The sequence below is a fragment of the Microtus pennsylvanicus genome, chromosome 22, assembly GCF_037038515.1.
Source record: "Microtus pennsylvanicus isolate mMicPen1 chromosome 22, mMicPen1.hap1, whole genome shotgun sequence".
Lineage (NCBI taxonomy): Eukaryota > Metazoa > Chordata > Mammalia > Rodentia > Cricetidae > Microtus > Microtus pennsylvanicus.
This window is the reverse complement of record NC_134600.1, coordinates 33,008,885-33,031,966: the sequence shown is the minus strand read 5'-3', so window position 1 is coordinate 33,031,966 and position 23,082 is coordinate 33,008,885. Positions and strand designations below refer to the sequence as shown.

Below are 23,082 nucleotides of genomic sequence, written 5' to 3'. Positions count from 1 at the left end.
TCCTTTTACATATGCAACTCGTTACAGGGAACTCACTTGGCTTCATCTTTATATACTGAATTATTCTTATATGAAATACATAATAACCAATCATTACCAGTTAGTGAAAGCAGTCCATACCTTCTAGTGATAATGATGGGATAAAAAAAAATTGAAGAGATTTGTAGTTATGTTGGTCAATGAACAACACTTGGAACATGGGTTTTGATGAATGTGAAAATATCAGCTTTGGTATGATTAAAAGAAGATCATTTCAGAATTTTATAAAATACAACGAGGAGTATCACTGAGACCATTGTGGGTGCAAATCCTTCTGAAGCGTCACATCTACATGATCTCATCCTGTTCCCTGCTCTCCTCCACATCTGCCCGGCACCCACTGACTTCACAGAGATCTCCCCCTTTCAGTCTGGTTTGGGTCAGGGGGATCTTGGGGGAGATCTGTCTGCAGTTGTCTTTTTCCTCTTCTCTATCTTGGTTTCTTCTACTCTATTCTGAAAATATTAACTCCAGAAGCAAGGGAAAACACCTATTGTCAACCTGTGACTGAAGGGGTTTCCACACAGTGTGAGAGAAAGAGGTCCGGGAACTTAATTATTTTGTAAAGTATTACATGATTAAGCAATTTAATATGTATAAAAATTAAAGATTTATTCTTAAAATTTTATTATTTGTGAGAAAATATATGTGCCTGAGAAAAGTTAAGCAGCGAGAAGCATCGGGGTGGGGGGGTTGCCTTCCTTTGCGGAAGGTTTCAAGTCACAGCAAGATACCTAGCTCACTGGTAAGTCACAGTGAGAGAGCTGCAGGGGCCCTCAAGTGGGACCTTTCTGTGTTGCTGGAACAATGAAGGGATTTGCTTGGTTAAAGACTATTCCTAACTCAATACTTATATCAATATTTTCAGATTGATGCATATTCCTATTTTTAAATAGATTATCCTCTTTCTTCTCCAGGGAGATAAGCTCATATTACTCCTACATAAACAGCACTTCGATCATTTTTATTTATTGGAGATTCCTTCAGTGCTCCTTTGAAAGATAATAAATAAAATGGGAATCTCTATCACCCCATTTAAACAAAAGTCATGCCACTGTGTATTATTGGGTCCTTGATGCTAACCTCCCCACACAGTGTTATCCCACTATCTTTAGCTATTAGGACAAAAACTTTTCCCTGATACACATAGATGGCTTAAATATATTTGATTTTATGGGATGAATAGTAGTTTATTTCTTGACCAGTGGGTACTAGAATTAATTTTATCATAAAAAGTTTTCATTTAATTATTTGGAAAAATAATATTTGAATGAAATTTAAAATAGCAATTTCAAAAAGCCATGTACCTTCTAAAAATTCCAGTCAAAATCCCATTTACAGGATAGAGACAACCATAATCTGTATGCGGGTTTCCGATTGTCAGGGAAACATTAGTGACTTTCACTGGGAACTGCCCTTCACCCTAGCATGGCTTTCTGCCATGGAACAGTCTCTGGCCAAGAAGAAGGTTCTGAAGACCCAAACCTGTGTTCTTTAATGAGGCAACCCCTGGGTGTGTGTCAGGGGTGGAAGGATATGGGGAGTATATGTTGAGTTTTAGATTTTTTTTTTCAAATTCATCTCCATTCTCAGTTCTGTTTTTGTGAGCAGCTTCTCTCTCTACCCAACCTTGTCATTCTCAGTTCCCCACAACAGTTGTCCAAGAACACTTCCCCTAACATTTCTCTGTAGACCAGGTTTGCCTTGAACTTGCAGAGATCCATCTGCCTCTGCCTCCAAAATACTGGGATTGAAGACACATGCCACCATTACCACCTTCCCCTAACATTTCTATAGGAAGTATTATATCAGCTACTTTAGTTCAAGAATAGTCTCCTGAAAGTCAGTAAAAGAGTCAGAGATAGCCCTGTCCTTACTGTCAGTAGTCCCACAAGAAGAACAAGCTATACACCTGTCACATATGCAGAGGGCCTAGGTCAGTCCCATGTCGGCTCCCTGGTTGTCGGTTCAGTCTCTGTGAGCTCCTGTGGGTTCAGTTTATTTGATTTTGTGAGTTTTATTGTGTCCTTGATCCCTCTGACCCCTACAGTCTTTTTTATTTCTTAGCCCTCACATGATCTTCTTGTAAAAGTCATACAAGAATTTAATAAATTGAAATTAACATTGAGTGCAATTCTAGTTCCACTAGTTTTAAGATACTTTCACTGTATTTGACATTTCAGGTATTTTTAAAAGATTTTCATCCTTCAACAAAGTGAGACTTCATCTGACATGTGATGGAGAATTGAATGAAAATTCAGAATATCTTGTTCCAGATCATAACATGATCTTAAAGTAGGAAAATGTGGTAAAAACTTAATCTATTAACAAAGAATTCATCAAGAAAGAAAGAAGCCGGGACCGAGGCACAACATTCAATGTTCTGGCACTTCATGAGCAGAAGATGATCTTGGAGAATACAATGCAGAAGTGCGTTCACTTTTAGTTTGTGACCAGTTTTGCTGATCAGTATTCAGAGTATGTCTTACTATTCCTCCTGTTGTGTGAGTAGAAAATCTTTGAAATTGATGCTATGGAGGAAGGATGAAATTACAAACCCATTGGGCTGACAAAGTCCACACTAATTTCCATTTGGAAGAATGAGATGCATATTCCCATGGTCAACAATAAACCCTGGCACAAGGTTATTTTCAAAAGTTCTTATAGTAGAAAATGTATAGCACATTGAATAAAATGGAACAATTAGCAGCTGTGCTCTCATCAGCAGATTAGAATGGTACCCAGGGGTGCCTAGATCCTGGCATACTGCCTGCATCACCTTTCTTTATAATAGAGTTAGGTACTATACTGACTAGGTTCATGTGTCAACTTGACACAAGCCAGAGTTATCAGAAGAATCATCCCCAGTTGAGTAAATGTCTCCATGGGCTCCAGCTGTAAGTCATTTTTCTCAATTAGTGGTCAATGTAGCAGGGCCCAGTCCATTATGGGTGGTTTTCCTGAGTTCTATAAGAAATCAGGTTGAGCAAGCCAGGGGAAGTAATCCAGTAGCTGTAGCTCCCCCGCCATGGCCTTTGCATCAGCTCCTGACTCCAGGGTCCTGCCTTGTTTGAGTATCTGTCCTGACTTTCTTCAGTGATGAACAACAATGCTGAAGTATAAGTCAAATAAACCCCTTCCTCACTAACTTGTTTTTTGGTCACAGTGTTTCGTCACAGAAATAAAGTCTTTAACTTAGGCAGGTACCAAAACATAGATATTGTTTATTTGATAGCAGACTATTATATATCTAGTATCCAAAAAAATTTTCTAAAAGAATCAATTAATTGATGAATGAATCATTCTCCATTAATCCAATTCATCCAACTTCCCAGAAACTGAGTCTTTCTTTGAGAAAAGATGATTATTAGATATGGAAAATGTCATACTAAGAAACTATTCAGAGAACGCTATCCCATGGAAACACGTACAGAGTCAGCACTTCAAAGAAAAATCAGGTTATTTCTCTAAAATCTTGTTAATCGAGACAAGAAGCATGTTATTGGAAGCTTCTAAAGGGAGCAAGGAGCAAGGGGCTCTACTAGGTGCTCACTATTGGTGAAGCTAATACAAATTCCCTGTGATATTTTGCTGCTTGGACATCAGACTGCACCTGAAGACATGGTCCATGTGTGAAATGAAAGTATTGAAAGTATGGGTTTTTTTTGAAGAAAGGTGCGCTCTGAATCAAGGTAATTTAATCTCTTTTGCTAGTGGACTTCATGTCTCAAAAATCCCTAGCAGTGTTTGCTTCTGCAGCACATACGCTAAAACTGGAACCAAGAAGATTAGCATTAAACCTATAGAAGGATGCTATGCAAGTTTATGAAGTACTCCGGTTACATAATTTTGGCTAACGGAAGTGTAGCCTCCAACACAGGTGGAGAACCCCTGCTCCACTGCAAGCCACACCGGCCAGAAGGTCAGAGAACAAACAGAAAACAAGGAACAAAATATCCCTCCAATAAAGATGAACTCCGGAAATTGGCACCAAGATTTATAATCACTCCACACCCAGAAGCATAGATATTAGTAGAAGAACACAATCAGCATAAGAACCCAGCCAACAAGAACATATTATACACAGGAAAAATATTGAGTGCTTCAAGTATCTTATTAATGTAGTTAGAAGCATACCTGACTTCTCAACGTGGACTATAAAAGCCAGAAAGTCTTGGACAAATGTGCAGATTCTAGGAGACCACAAAGGCCAGTCAAGACTACTATACCCAGTAAAGCTTTCAGTCAACATGGAGAAAACCAGATATTCCATGATAAAGTCAAATTTAAACAATATCTATCCATAAAGCCAGCCCTTTGGAAGGTAATAGAAGAAAAACTCCGACCCAGGGAAGTTAATTACACCGACATAAACACAAGCAATAGATAATCCCATGCCAATGAAACCAAAAGAAGGGATGAGGACATACACACATAATACCATCACCAACTACAACAAAATGACAGAAGTTAACAATCATTGGTCATTGATATCTCTCAGTATCAAAGGACTAAATTTCTTAATAAAATAACAGAACAGAACAGATGCAAAAACAGGAGCTATCCTTCGGGTTGCATGTAAGATTTACACCTAAATAGCAAGGATAAGTATTACTGCCAAGTAAAGGGTTGAAAAAGGATTTTTTAAAGCAAATAGTCCCAAGAAGAAACCTGGTATAGCCTTCTATTATCTGAGGGTCCATATTAAATGGTGTCAACAAAATAGACTTCGAACCAAAATTAATCAAAAGAGAAGAAAGACATTTCAAAAGAAGGACATTTCATACTCTTCCAAGGAAAAATTCAACAAGATGACATTTCAATTCAAAACATCTATGCCCCAAATGCAAGGACACCCACATTTGTGAAGAACCATTATTGAAGCTTACATCACATGTTGACCCTCACACATTGATAATGGGAGACTGAATACCTTACTCTCACCAACGGATAGGTCATGCAGATGAAAACTAAACAGAGAAATATTGGCACTTAATGATGTTTAAGCCAAAAGGATCTAGCGGATATTTACAGAATATTTATCTCAAACACAAAAGAATATACCTTTTTTGGGGTAAACTCAAGGAACTTTCTTTAAAATGGACTACATACTTATCACAAAACAAATCTCAACAGATATAAGAAAATTGACATGACATCCTTCATCCTATCAGACTACCATGGATCAAAGTTAATTTCAAGAGCAAAAACAACAGAAAGACTGCGAATCATGGAACTGAAAAACTCTCTACTGAATGAAAACTGAGGCAAGACTTCCTCGAATACAATGAAAATGGATGCACAATATGCCCAGACTTACGGGACACAATGCTAAGAAGGAAGTTCATATCACTAAGTGTCTGCATAAAGAATTGGAGAGATCTCACACTACCAACATAAAAACACACTTCGAAACTATAGAACAAAAAGAAGCAATCTCTCCCAAGAGGAGTAGACAACAGGAAATAATCATGTTGAGGGCTGAAATCAATAAAAAATATTTTAAAAAATCAATAAAATTGAAACAAAGAGAATACAAAGTTTCAAGGAAACAAAGAGACGGTTCTTTCAACAAGGTAGACAAATCCTTATCCAAACTAAACAAAATGACAAAGAGAACAATCAAATTAACAAAATTGGAAACAAAAGTGGAATACAGCAAGAGATAGCAAACAATCATTAGGTTATCATTTAAAAACCTGCACTCTACGCAACTGGAAAATCTAAAAGAAATGGATAATTTCCTCAATAGATAGCCTTTACCAAAGTTAATTCAAGATCAAATTAACAACTTAAATAGATCTATAATTGATAAATAAATAGAAGCATTCATTTCAAGTCTCCCAATCAAAAAAAAAAAAAAAAACTCAAGCCCAGATGGTTTTAGAATTCTACGAAAATTTCAATTAAGAGTTAATGCTAATACTCCTCAAATAATTCTATAAAATAGAAACACAAGAAACATTGCCAAATTTATTTTATGAGGCCACCACCACAATGCTATCCAAAAAACACATATATTCACCAAAGAAAGAGAATTACAGACCAGTTCCCCTCAAAAACATAGACGCAAAACTACTCAACAAAATTTTTTCAAACCGAATCCAAGAATATATCAAAATGATTATCCACCATGACAAAATAGGCTTCAAGCCAGAGAAGAAGAGATGGGTTCAACATATGAACATCTGTCAATGTAATTCACTATATAAACAAACTAAAGAAAAAAATGACACAGGATTACAGGATGGTTGTAAGAAGGCTGCTTGTTTGTTTCCTGGCTGCCCGACAGTGCAGACTTGAAATAACCACAGAGAAACTATATTATTTAAATCACTGCTTGGCCCATCATCTCTAGCTTCTTATTGGATAACTCTTATGTCTTAATTTAATCCATCTCCATTAATCTGTGTGTCACCACACAGTCATGACCTTCCAGTTTCAGCATGGCTGTCTCCAGCGGTAGCTCCATGGCTTCTCTCTGACTCTGGCCTTCTTTTTCCCAACATTCAGTTTAGTTTTCTCTGCCTAGCTCTGTTCTACGCTATCAGGGCAAGCCAGTTTTCTTTATCCATTAGTGGTACTCACAACGTACAGAGAGGAATCCCACATCACATGATCATTTCATTACAAGCTCCAAAAGTCTTTGACAATATCTGACACCTCTTCATGATAAAATCATCAGAAATATTATGGTTACAAGGGTAAAACTAAACATAATAAAGGCAGTTTATAGCAAGTCCATAGCCAACATCAAATTAAATGGAAAGTAATTCTAAGCAATTCTATTAAAACCAGAAACAACAGAAGGCTGCACATTCTCTCCATACATATTCAATACAATACTTGAAGTTCCAGCTAGAGAAATCAGACAATTAAGAAAAAAGGGGGGATACAAATTGGAAAAGAAAAAGTTAAAATATCATTATTTGCAGATGATATAACAGTATAAATAGACTATCTCAAAAATTCTACTAGGGAATCTTGATAGCTGACAAACAACTACCAGGAAGTGGCTGGATACAAGATGAACTCAAAAACAGAAAACAAACAAACAAAAAAACCCAAACCAGTAGTTCCCCTATATACAAATGAAAGTGGCGTGAGAAGGAAACTGGGAAAACCTACCTTTCACAATAACCACCAACAATATAAAACGTCTTGTGATACTTTCAGTCAAAGAAGCTAAAGGCTTGTATAAAAAAATTCAGTCTTTGAAGAAAGAAATCGAACAATATGTAAGAAGATGGAATGATCTCCCATGCTCTTGGATTGGTGGGATAAACATATTAAAAATGGCTATCCTATCAAAAGCATTCTACATATTCAATGCAATCTTCATAACAATTCCAACACAATTATTTGCAGACCTTAAAAGGACCATTGATGTGGGATTCCCTGCTGTATGCTGTAAATATGTCTTATTACCATTAGTTAATACAGAAACTTCTTTGGGCCTATGGGAGTGCAGAATTGGGCAAGGTGGGAGAAAAGAAGGCAGAGTCAAGAGATGCCATGTATCTGACAAAGGAGACAGATGCACAGAAACTTGCCTGTAAATCATGAACCTTGTGGTAAAATACAAAATAATAAGAATGGGCTAATTTAATACGTAAGAGTTAATAAGAAGCCTGACTTAATAGACCAAGCAGTGTTTTAATTAATATAGTTTTCATGTGATTATTTTGGGTCTGGGAAGCTGGTAAACGAAAGAGCATCCTGGAACCATGAGACCTCAAAGCACACTCGAGCTCCTGTTTCTGCTTTGTATCACTAAGGTTCATCAATAAGCGGCTCTCCAGCAGACTATGTTGCTAAGGAAACAGGCTCCCTGGTCCACTTCTACTCAGGACTCGGCTGAAGAATGCAGATGGTTGTCATTGTTTCAGAAATGCTTTGCAGCTGACTTTTTAAAATCCATCTTGAACACGGTTTGGTTAACTTCAGTAAAATCTAAGATATTTAAAATAATTTGTTTCTAGAAGGTCTTCATTCCGTTCGAAATGCAGCTAAAGCTTACCCCTCTGTTATTACCCTTGTAGCAGGGTTTCAATTTAGCCTTTCTTGGCTTGGGCTTCTCCACCTCTAACCCTTGATACTTCAGGGAGAACATTTAATTGGTATTACTGACATCACCTGAAAGCTTATGAAAGCAGTAAGATTTCCGGCCCCATTCTACGTCTGCTGAATCAGGAATCTCCATTTGATACAAGAGCTCCATGAGATGTTATGCATATTACCATGAGAAGTAAGAGTCTTGATCACAGTTCAAATGACATCTCCTTACATCTACCTGCCAACTGTATCCCGGACTAAGTATCTGTACATTTATACCATTATGAACTGTATTTTATATTATATTTTAATTGGATATGTATTATGTAAGAGATTATTGATTTTAAAAGTATTTTAACTTTCTGAGTTCATTGATCTCACAGAATTTATTTGAATATAAGTATTTTTCCTGAAAAATAATATAATTTATACACAAAGAAATTATTCAGTCTTCTCTTCATATTGGTTGCTGTAGGCATGCAGGTGTGTTGACTCTATTATCCCCCTTTGAGATAGTTATTACAGCAGACTTCTTAAGTCTAACTAGATATTTAGATGATCTTGAAGGAATGATTCCTGTCTGAACTTTGAATGTTCACAACAAAGATAAACTCAGCAAACATCAATTGATTAATTGAATTCTCTCTGTTGGTGCGGATATTCATTTACACTGCGTGAAAGTGTGTCACTGTGAAAAATGGTCAATAGCTAGTCAGGAAGAGGTTTGGCAGGACTTCAAGAAACAGAAAAATCTTGGAAAAGAAGAAAGGCAGACTCTCCAACCTGATGCAGAGGAAGCAGGACATGCAGGAGGAGAGGTGAAAGCCACAAGTCACGTGGAAACACGTAGATTAATAGAAATGGGTGAAGTTATAAGAACTAGGGGGTAAAAAGCCTAAGCTATAGCACAGCTCTCCTAATTAGTACCAAGTCTCTGTATCATTATTTGGGAGCTGGTGGTACAGAGAAGCCTATTCTCTCCCTCCCTCCCTCTCTCTCTCTCTCTCTCTCTCTCTCTCTCTCTCTCTCTCTCTCTCTCTCTCTCTCTTTCTCTCTTTGAGAGATGACAGAGATGATAGGTATAGTGAGAGATCCATCATTGCAGAATTTCCAATCCTTATTGAAGCAATCACTGTATCAGCTGAGTTAATACCAATGCACTGTGATAATAAATGATTCTGTCCTGAATTTCATAAGGGGTATGTCTAAAACATCCCTGAATTCCTTGAGCCAAAACTTTCCTTGTATTGGCGAATACATTTTTGCTAGGGAACAGAAAACAGTAAGTCTGACCAATGTTTGAAGGTAGACAACACAGTGTAACACAGTCAAACCTTTAGACAATCCTGAAGAGCCAGTCATTTGTGGTATTAATTACAGTAGCTGTGTGGCTGTATCCCTCGCTGCCAAGGCCACCCTTGGCATCCCCGTTGCTCGGATCCATCAGCAGAAGCTGCTCTATCGACTCACCATTATCGTGTTCCAGCCACAACCACTGTTGCTACAGTGTCCCATCCAATCTTCATCCCAGTCTGCCAATTAGTCTTATTATCTATTCAGTGAGAAATTACATAAATTTGCTGCGCATTCCCTGCCCGGCAAGTGTGGGATAATATGTACCAGTTTTCCCAAACCTATGCCATTCATTGCATTACCAAAGTCCATCAATGGATGGCCTCCATAAATCTCATTTATTTTAAAGTTGGACAAAGAGATACATTCGCAGTTCCTCAGCTGTTGTGTCCTGTCCTGTCTTTCTTTTAGAAGGTTATAAAAATGTGTTACACTTGGTCTCCTGCTGCTGATAGGATCTCCATCTGCTCAGCAATAAATCAGGTGTGTAGTGTTCCCTGCTTATGGTCAAACATGCCGCCAGATTCCATAATATGTACTCGAGCAGAATGAAACAAATATTGAACAACATAGCAACACTGCCTCATATTTTATTAAGGCTCACAATTCAAAGTCTCCGGGCCATAAACAAGTCTCAGCAGGTACAGCATCAATGACGCACAGATAAGACATCTCTAAGGCCTGGTACTAAAGTCCCCACAGAGCACTGGTGCTTTCTGCGAACACTGAGGCTCAGCCTTTCTTACCCAGTGTCTTGAGTTAACAACAACAGTCAGAAATGGCCTGGAACCCCAAATTGTAACTTTTTGTTAAAGCTCCACCTTATTGATACTAATCTTTGGTTAATTGCATTAAAATTTCCATTCATTTATTTTTCCTAAGATTATTATGTCTGTGCAGTTGTCAGATAATTGGAGAATGTTTGCAACAGTGAGCTAGGAGTACCTGTCACCATTCTCTTACAGAGTAGGAGGGACAGTAAAACCATCTCTGAGCAGGGGTGTCATTCTAAAACACAACCCAAGAGATCACGGCAGGATGAGTGAGGGCAATGCAACACGGGATAAGATGAGAAGAAAAGTATGGCAAGCGTATGTACCGGCCCTCCTGTGCTGACGTATAGTGAATCCTCATGAGTACAAAATATGGTGATCCCAAAGATCGTGATAGTTCAGCCGGATCAAAAGTGTGCATAGGTAACTTGCTATCACTATACCAGAGTGAGGAAGGACGTGCAAGGTCCAGACAGCTCTCACTTTCTATCCGAACCAAGTGTGCTTTAAAAGAAGAAAGAATACAGTGGCATCCAAGGGAAATGGATGGCCAGGGAAACATTCTCATAGGCTTTATCTGTCAAGCAACATCCCTTAAGCAACTAGCCAGTCACTGAAGCTGAAAACGACATTGTAAGAAGAAAAGAGTAAATAGAGTCCGTAGCTGCTTTTCCTACAAAGTTCTGTCTGCGTCAACAAGGCAGGGGGAGACTGGGAAGACGCGTCAGGAAGATGAAGACCTAAAAGGTGAGCAGCTGAGTTGTGTGCTGCTCTGCTGTTCTGAAGGGATGAGATGCATGTGTGCACACAACCTTTGCAACTTTGGTGATTCTGCACCTGTTAAATCTCTCCGTATGTGCAATTTAAACTCACAGTGCACAAAATAAAGGTGAGTGATGTGGATTCCCCTCTGAATGCTGTGAATACCATTGGTTACTAAAGAAACTGCCTTGGGCCTGCACACGGGACAGAGACAGGTGGGGAAAACTAAACTGAATGCTGGGAGAAACAAGGGTGGAGTGAGAGAGAAGCCATGGAGCTGCCAGAGACAGACATCTGAAACTTTTCCAGTTAATCCATAGCCTTGTGGCGATACACAGATTAATAGAAATGGGCTAAATTTATATGTAATAATTAGCCAATAAGAAGCGAGAGATCAGGCCAAGGAGTGATTTATTTAATATAGTTTCTTTGTGATTATTTTGGTTCTGGGCAGCCAGGACTAACAAGCAGCCTTCCTGTTCAGATGAGTGGTAAAATTTATATTTAGAATCATTTTTAAATTTCAGCTGGCATTAAATAACATGGGAAGACTGTGCAGAGTCAAGAGGGATGCTAGAAGAACACAGAAGATTGACATTTCTGTCCTTCCAACGGCTCTCCCCACACCCTCCCTGCTTTTTTTTTAGCAGAGAAAATTATGCAGTTGGTCTTGGTTACATTGTTATACCAGAGGTTTCACACTGTGGGTAGATTACACTGTTCTCACGTACAAATAATACGGCTATCACCATGTTTTATGGTTTTAATTTCAATAAAGTGTAACTGTGTCCTTATTCCGAGGAGATAGTGAATTTGCTTTTTTCCCCCATGTAGGCTGTGCAGAGAGGAATTGGGAAGACAGTTTTGACAAGCCATCAGAAATGAGCTTCACTCCTTAGTTGCGCGTGTTAAATTGTTTTTATTTTTTATTTTCCTTTTAGGAGCAAGTGTTCTTCTTAGCGCACTCATCTTGGTAAAGGTCACTTTTTAAGTGATGTTTAGATGGTGGGAAAGTTGAAATGACCTCCTCCAAATGAGTCATGTCTTCTTTAATTTCTGACAAGGTGGGCCTCAAATGGAGACATCAAACATTCATTACTGAAAAAGAAATGCTTTTCAAAATGTAGCAGAACACTTTTCTGGGGGATTCTCATTTTACTATTTCATTTAGTTATTATAAGAAATAGTATAATGTTACTATATCCCCACATCCTGCTAAAGAACACTGATATAAACAGACCCTGGTTCTCTACTATGAAAGCTTCCCTCCCTGGTACTCCATTCCCTCACCAAGTTGTGGGAAGAAGCCAAGTTGTTAGTGAATATTTTGAAAAGCAATCATAAACATAGCCACTGTTTCAGAATGGCATGATAATGCATTTCAGTGTGCATGCAGGATATTTAAAAGATGAAGAGCTAATTCCCCGGGAATAGACTACATCCATATGATGCTCTTCTGGGATCAGAAATTCTTCTTCTGCTTGAGTAGCTGCATCCATTTTCTACATTCAACCGAGTTTAAAGGTTGTTTGCGATCCATGTATGACTCATCCTCTTAATATTTCACAATAAAGTAAAATCACAGAATTTAAATGAGAAAGCTGGAGCCTGGCCTTTTGGTGTTTCAATGAACTATGCTAGAAAGTAGGATACGGAAAGAGATACTTCTCTTACATTTTCAGTTGGAGGAAATAAATATCCCCAAGCTATTGGAGACCATTTACTGTGATGAAGGTTATGAGAATTAATGGAAAGATGCAAATTACTTTAAATGTAGCAGTGATGGGAAACGCCGTTCTGAATGACCACTTTGTGTCATCAACCAAAATGTGGGTGTGGCAGTGTTTTAAGCAAGCAAGGTTTTGTGCCAAAAGTTCATTCAAGAGAACTTTTTGACGTTAAGTAACATTGAATCAAATATTAAAAGGCCATTGAACTTCTGACCAGTTTTAGTCCTTTCAAATTATTTTATGATTCAATTGCTACTTTCCCTGACCAGAAAATGGAAGGATCTCCCTTGCTCTTGGATTGGGAGGATCAACATAGTAAAAATGGCAATTCTACCAAGGGCAATTTATAGATTCAATGAAATCCCCATCAAGGTCCCATCAAAATTCTTCACAGGTCTTGAGAGGATAATAATCAACTTTATATGGAAAAACAAAAATCCAGGATAGCCAAAACAATCTTATACAATAAAGGAACTTCTGGAGGCATTACCATCCCTGACCTCAAACTCTATTACAGAGCTACAGTATTGAAAACAGGTTGGTATTGGCATAAAAACAGAGAAGTCGACCAATGGAATTGAATAGAAGACCTGGATTTTAACCCACAAACCTATGAACACCTGATTTTTGATAAAGGAGCTAAAAGTTTACAATGGAAGAAAGAAAGCATATTCAACAAATGGTGCTGACATAACTAGATGTCAATCTGTAGAAAAATGAAAATAGATCCATATCTATCACCATGCACAAAACTCAAGTCCAAATGGATCAAAGACCTCAATATTAATCTGAACACACTGAACCTGATAGAAGAGAAAGTGGGAAGTACTTTACAACATATGGGCACAGGAGATCACTTCCTATGTATAACCCCAGCAGCACAGACATTAAGGGCAACATTGAATAAATGGGACCTCCTGAAACTGAGAAGCTTCCATAAAGCAAAGGACACTGTCACTAAGACAAAAAGGCAACCCACTGACTGGGAGAAGATCTTCTCCACTAACCCTGCAACAGACAACGGTCTGATCTCCAAAATATATAAAGAACTCAAGAAACTAGACTTTAAAATGCTAATTAACTCAATTAAAAATGGGGCACTGAATTGAACAGAGAATTCTCAACAGAAGAAATTCAAATGGCCAAAAGACACTTAAGGTCATGCTCAACCTCCTTAGTGATCAGGGAAATGCAAATTAAAACAACTTTGAGATACTATCTTACCCCTGATAACATAAAGTTAACATTTGGAAGCCAGATTTACTGTCATTGGCTTGGCCGACAGGAGACTGGTAGCCACCCAGAAATCTCAAAAACAATGTGGCCAGAGTAAGTATGCAATATTTGTCTTTTATTGCATGGGTTACTTCAATCAGAATGATGTCACACGATCAAAACACATTTAATTTTATTAACATATTGTAATTATTTAATTTAAAATATCCAATAATGGTCCCAGAATCTCTGCACCTCCTTCCTGCTTGTACATTGATGCATGTGTCGTTGGCTAGTACAGGGTAATGAAAGCTCCCTCATGAATGGAAACAATACTGTATACAAACCTTGAAATCTGCGACATCGTTTACACGGTGGGATGGGAATGAGAACTAACCCCTGCGACACACAACACAGGGTTCACTGGTGACTTTTTCTGATGAACTTTCCTTTGGGCCCAGCTTGCTCCCAGATACTGACTTGGAGACTTATCATGGAAGGCTGGCCTTAGTTTAGGCTGGTTCTTAACTAGCTCTTATTAATCGATTCCTATTTATCTATGCTCTGTCACACAGTGCCAGCCAGCTCCGCCACATCGCCTCACATCCCTTGCGTACCTCAGTTCCGCCTCCTCTTTCTCATCTCTGTCCAGAAGTCACGCCAATACCTCCTGCCTATCTATTAGCTGTTCGGCTTTTTATTGCAACAATCAAAGCAATCTTCATCCACCATGGTGCACAATTATCCCACAGTCATTTGACCATATTCAGAGGAAACTTAACAATGTTAAGTGATGGAAAGATGCAAGATCCTACACAATACACAAGACTCTCCTTTGAATATTTTTTAGTTAAAGTAGTCAATTTATATTTTTGTTTGTTATGAAAATTTAAAGTGCGTTAATCAGCAACACAAACCCTGGTAAGAACAGCCTACTTCTCTCCTGATCCTTTCTCTTACCGACCCAGGAACAGAGGGTCTGTTTGCGTTTTACTAACAGGAAATGATCACATTCACACCTATGAGACTGGAGCTCTGAATTCCAGGTATGCAATTCTCTTTTTTTATCTGGACATTTCTCCCATGTAAACTTTTACTTCAAAAGCCATATTTAATAATATATGTTGCCTCCTTTGTCAATACCAATACACTACCAAGAAGTTATTTTAAGATATAATATTTATATATAACATTTAAGTGATGAAGCTGAAGAAGTTTAAAATATTTTTTTTTCTTTAATAACATTTAACAATATAATAAATACACAGAGCTGCTGTAGGATGTCCTTCTGTATGTGTGTTGCTTTTATTGGTTGATGAACAAAGCTGTTAGGCTAACAATTTAGCAGAGTAAAGCCAGGTGGGAACATCTAAACAGAGAGAGAGAAAGAGAGAGAGAGAGAGAGAGAGAGAGAGAGAGAGAGAGAGAGAGAGAGAGAGAGAGTAGGTGGAGTCGAGGAGATGCCATGTAGCCGCTGAAGGAGAAAGATGTTAGATCCTAATCAGTAAGTCACAGCCTTGTGGCTATACATAGATTAATAGAAATGGTTTAATGTAAGAAGGTAAGAGCTAGATATGAATACACCTGAGCCATTGACCAGTGTCGTAATTAACATTGTTTCTATGTTATGATTTGGGTCTGAGTGGCTGGGAAACAAAAATACAGTCTCCTCTTACACTGAGTTTTAAGTGAGCCAAAAATGATCAGCCCTTCCAGAGATCTAATTATTTCAAATCATTTTAATTTACAACATTTGCCTTATAGTTATCAATAATATTCTAATTCTCCCACTGGCCATTTCAGCCACTATTTAATGATTTTCCGTTACACTGTTACTACCGGTGTCCTTTCTTGCCTCCCTTCTCACATCTTCTTGGCACACTGTATCACTTAAACTGAAGAAAAGTATTTAAAATATTGACTGTAATTCAGCATAAAGTTAAGAAACAGTGTCATCATATTTCTCTTCTCATACATCTGCTGCCTCTCTTTTTTCATCTGCCCGAAATTTCTATATCCCAAGATTTCTATGTCCCAATCCTTAATTTTTCCTACAATTGAATTATATACTGCATGTTTTTAATTTTACTTCTTTTTTTTTAATACCACAAGTCTTACATGAGACCGACTCATTTCTGCCTTTTGCCAGCAGATTTTGCTTCTTCCAGATCCCTCAGGCCCTCGCCGTTCATAGTGCCAAGCTCTCCCATCACCTCTGGAGACTTTCTTTCCCCGCTTGCCTGGAAAGCGACTTTTGACTGACTCACCAATTAAGAGAGGTTGGTGTTAATGTCAGCTCTGACTAGTCCTGAAATAAGAAATCAGTGCAACGAGACCATAAGGACTGTAAGCTGAAGAAAGTAGGCTAAAGCAATTTTTCAGAAAAGACAGATGTTTAATCACTCACTTACCAGCAATTGTAGAATTGGACATTCTGCTCAGAAAAAAAAAATCACGTCAGTGACTGCACCAAGCCTACTCTACGGTGTAAATTATTGAATCAACTTAACTACACGGGATACTTGCTAATGGAAATAGCTTCAGTCACGGCCTTCTTCGCCTTCTGTGAAGTTGAGCCTACAGCCTGAAGTACAATTTCAGAAGGAGGATAGTCAGGTCCGTACAGGCTGAGAGGTCAGAGTATCTCAGACCAAGTCATTTATACACGGACTTCACCTCTTGCAGGGCTGAAGGCAGGGAAGCTCACAGTTAAGGGGCCAGTGGCTAGATGTCACTGTCTTACCACGCCTGCCCCAGGGATGAAGAAGTAGAGGGATACACTTGTTCCTTTGGGGTCCTTTATAAGGGCCCTCTTCCCACTCGGAGATTTATATTACTTAGACTTTATATTGCTGAGACAAACGCTGACAGAAGCTTCTTAAGTGGAGAAATGCTTACTTTGGCTCATGGTTTTGGCGCGTCATGGTGAGGACAACGTGGCCCAGCACAGAAACTGACCGTAGGGGCTAAAAGGCAAGAGACAAGCAATGCTGATTTCAATTCAGTCAGCTTCCTCCTTCCCTTTGGGTCCCATCAGGGCCTCTTCCTGTAGGATTAGACCATGGATATACAGGGGAGCTCTTCCCACCATGGTTAATCTCTGAAACCATTCTCTTAGGTACAGCCATGGGTGCTTTTTACTCTGGTCAAGTTGGTCATCAGGAATAATCAATTCAAGAACTCTACCTTCAACTTATAATCGCATGACAGTATTGTTCCACCGAGGAGGAGGATCTGACATCAATTTTGGAGGCATACAAACATTCAAACCATTACTAGATGTAATGTAAAGATCATGAATGACATGCTGGCATGACTCTGTCTGAACTTGCACAAATGTCTCTCTCCTGTCTTTTTTGGTGATCTGTCTACTGCATGTGATGCACACAACAGGGAGTGCTGGCGAAGGATGAACTTTCCAATAATCGTATTTGTTCCATCAGACGGCTCATTTGCTGGAATTCACAGCAGTATGAAGGGACACCTACGTCTTCGTGATGCCACCAATGGAATGACATAGAGATGCAGATTAAAACCTTTTAATGACATTTGTTGTTTTCTTACTGTCTCATGACTATTTCGTCTCACATGAAGAAGAACACATAACATACTAAGTTTTCAGGAACTCCTGGGACATAGTAAGGATCTGAAAGGTAACTGGTGAGCCTATTACCTCTACAGTTCAGTCTCTTAAAATTTCAAATTAGTTATCCAGAAAATATAACACTATGAATAAAATTTAATATTAGTTAATAAATGATCAAACTTAATGAAATCTTTCATTTCAAGTGTAGCAGATAGTAGGGGCTAGATGTTTGTCAATTCCTAAAAAAAAAAAATCTAAGAATGGGTAATGATCTAGCTAGAGGAATAATATTAAGATAGCAGCTGCACTTGGTCTGGGGCAGGGAATTTTGAATTTTGAAAAATGTCTGATCATATACGTCCTATTAAGATTTTTTTAAAAAGCTCAGTTTTTAATGGATGCAAATATCTTTCTAAGCATCATTATTTTTACAATGGCTCTGTAAGCCTTTCTCTTTAGCAGCTCCAGTTTATAGTGAACACACAAATGCAGACAGAAAATACACTTTTTCTTAGTCACATGGCTGATACACATATGACCTGAGATTCATATCTAGAGACTGGTCCATGCTTATGATGCCTACGCAAAAGGCCCCATTCCTGCTGTTCAATGAATTATATAAAAGAAAATATTTAAAAGGGAATTTTACACGTAAAATACATGCATGTAGGACAAAGGTATAGTATAATATGGTTTAGAGGGAGAAATATCCACAAACATCCTTGTCTAGGAAGCTTTTGAAAAGGATTTGCACAAATAAATAGACAGCCAGGCAGAAGCAGATATATTTGGAGCTCTAACGACAGAAGGATGCAAAAGCTGGGGAACACACTCCAAGATTCTGGACCTATTCCCAGATATGCTGGGAGACAGGAAGTCTCTTTTTCCAGGGTGTGTGGGTCGTTCTCAGGAAGCTTTACAGCTGGGTAACCCAGTTTTGTACAAAATGGAACTAAAACACAACTGATTCTGAGATCCCAGAATCATGACGTGACGTTTTCAATCCACTCCAGAGAGCAGAATCCCCGGTCTGTGGTTACAAGCTGCAAGGTTGCTAAGCACACTCCAGTGATGCCCTGGAGCAGCGGGCGCAAGCTTGGTCCTGAGTCAGATGACTGGGTTCTAGTTTGGGCTTCTCACCAAGTTATCAATGCCTAAACTTTTATACTGAATGACCTTCATTCTCAAATTTATTTGTAAAATCTTTGTTGGGGAGTTTTTTTTGTTGTTTGTTTGTTTTGTTTTTTGTTGTTGTTGATTTTTTACCACATGCCATGTTTTGAAATCTTGGATCAAGCCAAATTTTCTTGTTTAATTTTGTTGCTTCCCAGCTATTCAGAAAACTTCCCTATCTATCTATTGATGCATCAGATTGTATAATTGGTTTTGTTATTTATTTTATTATTTACATTAGGCTGAAGATAGATGACACCTAGATGCAGTAACCTCAGGTGTTAAAAAGCCAAGTGGTCAAGTACGTAAGACTAAGATTTAAGCTCTGAGTTCATTTTCCACCCCTAGGACAGTCACTTCTGCAGCTGCGTGACTCTTACCTTTCCTGATAGAGTACAAAGTTTTCACCATTAGTGTCAGTAGTAGGAAACATAGTTGATCTATGAGGCCACCAATGCTGCCACTGGCCTAAGTTGAATGCACCTCCTTTGTTACAGTTCTTAAACTGCTACAAGGACACTTGTGAAAGGGAGACTCGAAAGTTCTCAAGACAGTCAGAACAAAGTGCCCTCGGAGATTATGTATCCTGAGCAAGAGCTGGTTTGTCTCAGGGGGAGTGGAGGAAGGAACATGTAAGAGATCATGCAGGTACTTGCACAATGTGTATGTGTCTGTGCATGTGTTTGTATGCATGTGTTTGTGTGCATGTGTGTACATGTGTGTGTGCATGTGTGTGTACATGTGTGTAACAACAACTAAATAAAAAGAAGCCATGACATTGACAGAAAACAAGGTGGGGTCTGAGGGAGGGAAGGATAGAGGGAAATTACGTAGTAATTTAAATAATAAAAAATATTATTAAAAATAGAATCCAAAGACACTGGACTTGAAAACCTGGGATGAGAAGACTTGAGATCAATCTTCTGTATTTTATAAAATTATCTGTGATAGTGGATTATAGAACCTCACCAGGACGTTGATACTCATTCTTATTTGTTATTGTAAATATTATTATATACTTTTAGTAAGAGGCGAACAACTATGGTCTGAAATGCAATTGTTTGTATGGCTGAACTTAGGAACAATTTTATAATACAGCATTAAAGAAGCACAGTGTACTATGTCATATTTCATACAATACTTAATGCTAATAAAATACTCATAGGCAATACACAAATGAGCAAGAAAGCTTGCAAGATTCTACAAATATTGATTGGAAAGGTGTAGAAAGTTGAAACCATTATTTTATACTACAAAACTGGGATCATGTATGACAAAAAATTTTGTTACCCTCTTCCCACTTTTAACAGTCTTGTAAGGAACATTTTCTGTACCTATCTTATGGCGTCATCTTGGGTCAACTTTTCAGAATGAATGTACCGACTATAGCCACTGGATATTTCCATTGTCAACACTCCCCTGCACTACAGACCTAGAAACCCAACAACCAACCTTACATCTTCACTTGACTTTCTAATAGACACTTAAAACTTTCCATTTCTATAACAGAAATCTTGATTTTCTGATACAATCCTGGATGCCCAATATTTGCCCAGAATCTTTTCATCTTAATACATAGAAGAGAAAATGTTCAGAACCCTGGAGGGAACCCTAATTAACACTTTTCTTCTCCACAGGTGGTAATCATGAAAAATCTCTTTCTCTCATCCGTGATCAGGTCCACGTTATCATCTTTTCTCTTGGGCGATGGCTATTAATCACTAATTGCTACTTTGCTTTTCTGTTTATATGTCTTAAATAATCATTCATATCAGAAACTTAGTGGTATATCATACCTTCCCATAGTATGAGATTGAATTTAGAGACAAAGCCCAATTTCTTTCCATAAAGAGCAATACATCTGGCCCTGTGTATCCTTTAGCAAAACATTTTTGCATCTTCCTTCATCTATTGTTCAAAATGCCAACAAATTATTCAGTTTTGCGATAACTCATTGTCACTCCTTTCCCAGTGCACGGCATGATGGCTTTAACACCCATTACACAATGACAGCTATTGTCGAAAAACTGGATAGCGTGTTTTGTCATGTAGTTATTCAATTTCCTTGCTTCTTTTTATGCAAAGGGAAGAAAACATAAGCAAAGAACTAATCAAAATGCATTTAAAATATTTAAATTGTCATTAATGTAAAAAGCACCAGGGTATAAAATATCTCAGAAATTTATAATTAGTGTCATGCTTGTGCATGTATGTTATATGTACAGGTGTATAGCTGGTGTATGTGAACACATCTGTATAGACATATATATGCGCATGTAAACATGTGTTTGTCGACCAGAGGTCAAACTCAGCTGTCTTCCTTTGTCTTCATTTTATTTGTTGAGACTGAGTCTCACCGAACCTGTTTAGTGAGGCTGGATGGTAAGCAAAATTGAAGGACCCATCTTTTCTGCCTCTTCGATTTTGAGATCATAGATGAGCACCACCGTGCCCAGGGTCTCACCGGTGTGCTGGGAATCCATTCTCAAATTTTATAATTGCATGTCAAGCTCTTGATTAAATGAGCTGCCTCCCAGTCTCTTACAGCCAGTATTTTGAATTAACGTTCTTAATATGCTAAATCCCGTGAATTCTTCCAGAGAAGAGTGCATGAGTACAACATTTTTGACATGTAATATTAATTATTAACTACAGAAAGTTGACAATGTTTGTGCAAGCATAATGAAATAATAAAACTAGTAACATGCGAACTTACTTCGGATCCACCGAAAGCTCTAACATGTCCTATACATCCTGAATTGTGGCCTTGTTCTTTTTCCTCCCAGAATAACCAACCCAGGAAACAAGCTTCTAGAGTTTTCTTGTCCTGTGTTCCTTGTTCCCCATTTTCTCAAATACTCTAGCCCAGGACTCCCTCCACTGCATTATGGTAAATACAACTCAATGTAAATCATATTTATAAGTATAATATATATACTTTGTACATATCAGTATATTGAGTTTTACTGTACAAGAGTGGTTTTATTTATGTTTTTTTTTTCTTTAAAGGAGCATCCCATTCCTGATGTCGTGGACTTTATGAGGGCCCCCTCACCAGTGCCTGAATATGCTCAGGTGAGCCCTGTCTGATTTTACATATTAGATGAGCAAACAGGTGACATTTCTATTGGCTTGAACTTGGATGGACGTCTGTAAAACAAGATGAAATTAAGCCCTGAATCATATAAAGACCAGTCCACTACTCTCCATGCGGATAGTCTCAATATCATCTAATTGGCCCATCCTATTAGATTTAATATGTTGTTGAGTACATGCTACATTTCCCACAGCAGAGAATATCTACTCCGTCCTTTTAAATACATACCTAAAATTGGTGAATTCGATGTTGTCACTGGGTAGCAGGTTTTATAGAACAGGTGAAATTATGCTAGGCACTCACTGATAGATACAAAAGACATTCTGTAAGTGTTGATATCTGTGAAAACAGTAAAGGCTGAACTTTCTGAGATACTTAGATCTTTTAACCCATCTCTGATTTAGCATTATCCCGCCTTAAGGTGCATTCTCCCTTGGTAATTTCTAAGTCCTCCCTTCACACACACACACACACACACACACACACACACACACACACACACACACACATTTTTACACTCTTTATGACCTGGTTACATTCACATGATTTTTTTTCACTCAAAATGCCTAACCTGCAGTACAACTTTGCATAACTTCACTTGCTTAATGCCAGCTGCTTATCCTTGTATTTGTCATGTGACTGAACCCGTCTTGTGGCTCTACAGTGGCCCACAATCACAATAGAACATTACACTACGCTGCAAGCCCAGGACAAGATGAAATTTCAACCAATACTGAATATCTATTGCTTTTACTACAAAGCAAAGCACTGTAAGTCAATCTGTTATAAGCCAGGAGCCCCAATTTTAGGCATACAGCTGCTGTTGTGGAAAAATGATTGGTAGATGCTTCTAGGTTAAGGCGTAGAAAATTAATCATAGCTCAAATGTTCATCTAGGTGCTAGTAACATAATATTTTATTTCATCAACTTTTCCAGCAGCCATCAGCTTCCGGTAAACCTCAGTTTAGCATTTGGGTTTGAAATTTGGGCTGGCTTGTGAAGTTACATTTTTTCCCCTCCCTCCCTCCCTCCCTCCCTCCCTCCCTCCCTCCCTCCCTCCCTCCCTCCCTCCCTCCCTTCTTCTCTTCTTTTTCTCCTCTCTTCTCTTCTCTTCTGTTCTCTCTCTCTCTCTCTCTCTCTCTCTCTCTCTCTCTCTCTCTCTCTCTGTGTGTGTGTGTGTGTTCTGTTTCCCTACTTCTACCTCACCCCTTTCCTCTCCAAGAGTATGCTCTTTCTTGCAGTATGATAGAGAGAGAGAGAGAGAGAGAGAGAGAGAGAGAGAGAGAGAGAGAGAGAGA

General features: G+C 38.4%; 1 protein-coding gene and 1 non-coding gene across 5 annotated transcripts in view; one reads left to right on the top strand and one right to left on the bottom strand.

Annotated features, from left to right (window-relative positions):
* Magi2 (membrane associated guanylate kinase, WW and PDZ domain containing 2) overlaps positions 1-23,082 on the bottom strand; it is a 1,214,245-nt gene that overhangs the window by 966,307 nt on the left and 224,856 nt on the right. The window lies entirely within an intron of this gene.
* Positions 3,783-3,890, top strand: LOC142840099 (U6 spliceosomal RNA). The gene has a single exon (XR_012908886.1). It is a non-coding gene; the product is annotated as a U6 spliceosomal RNA (small nuclear RNA).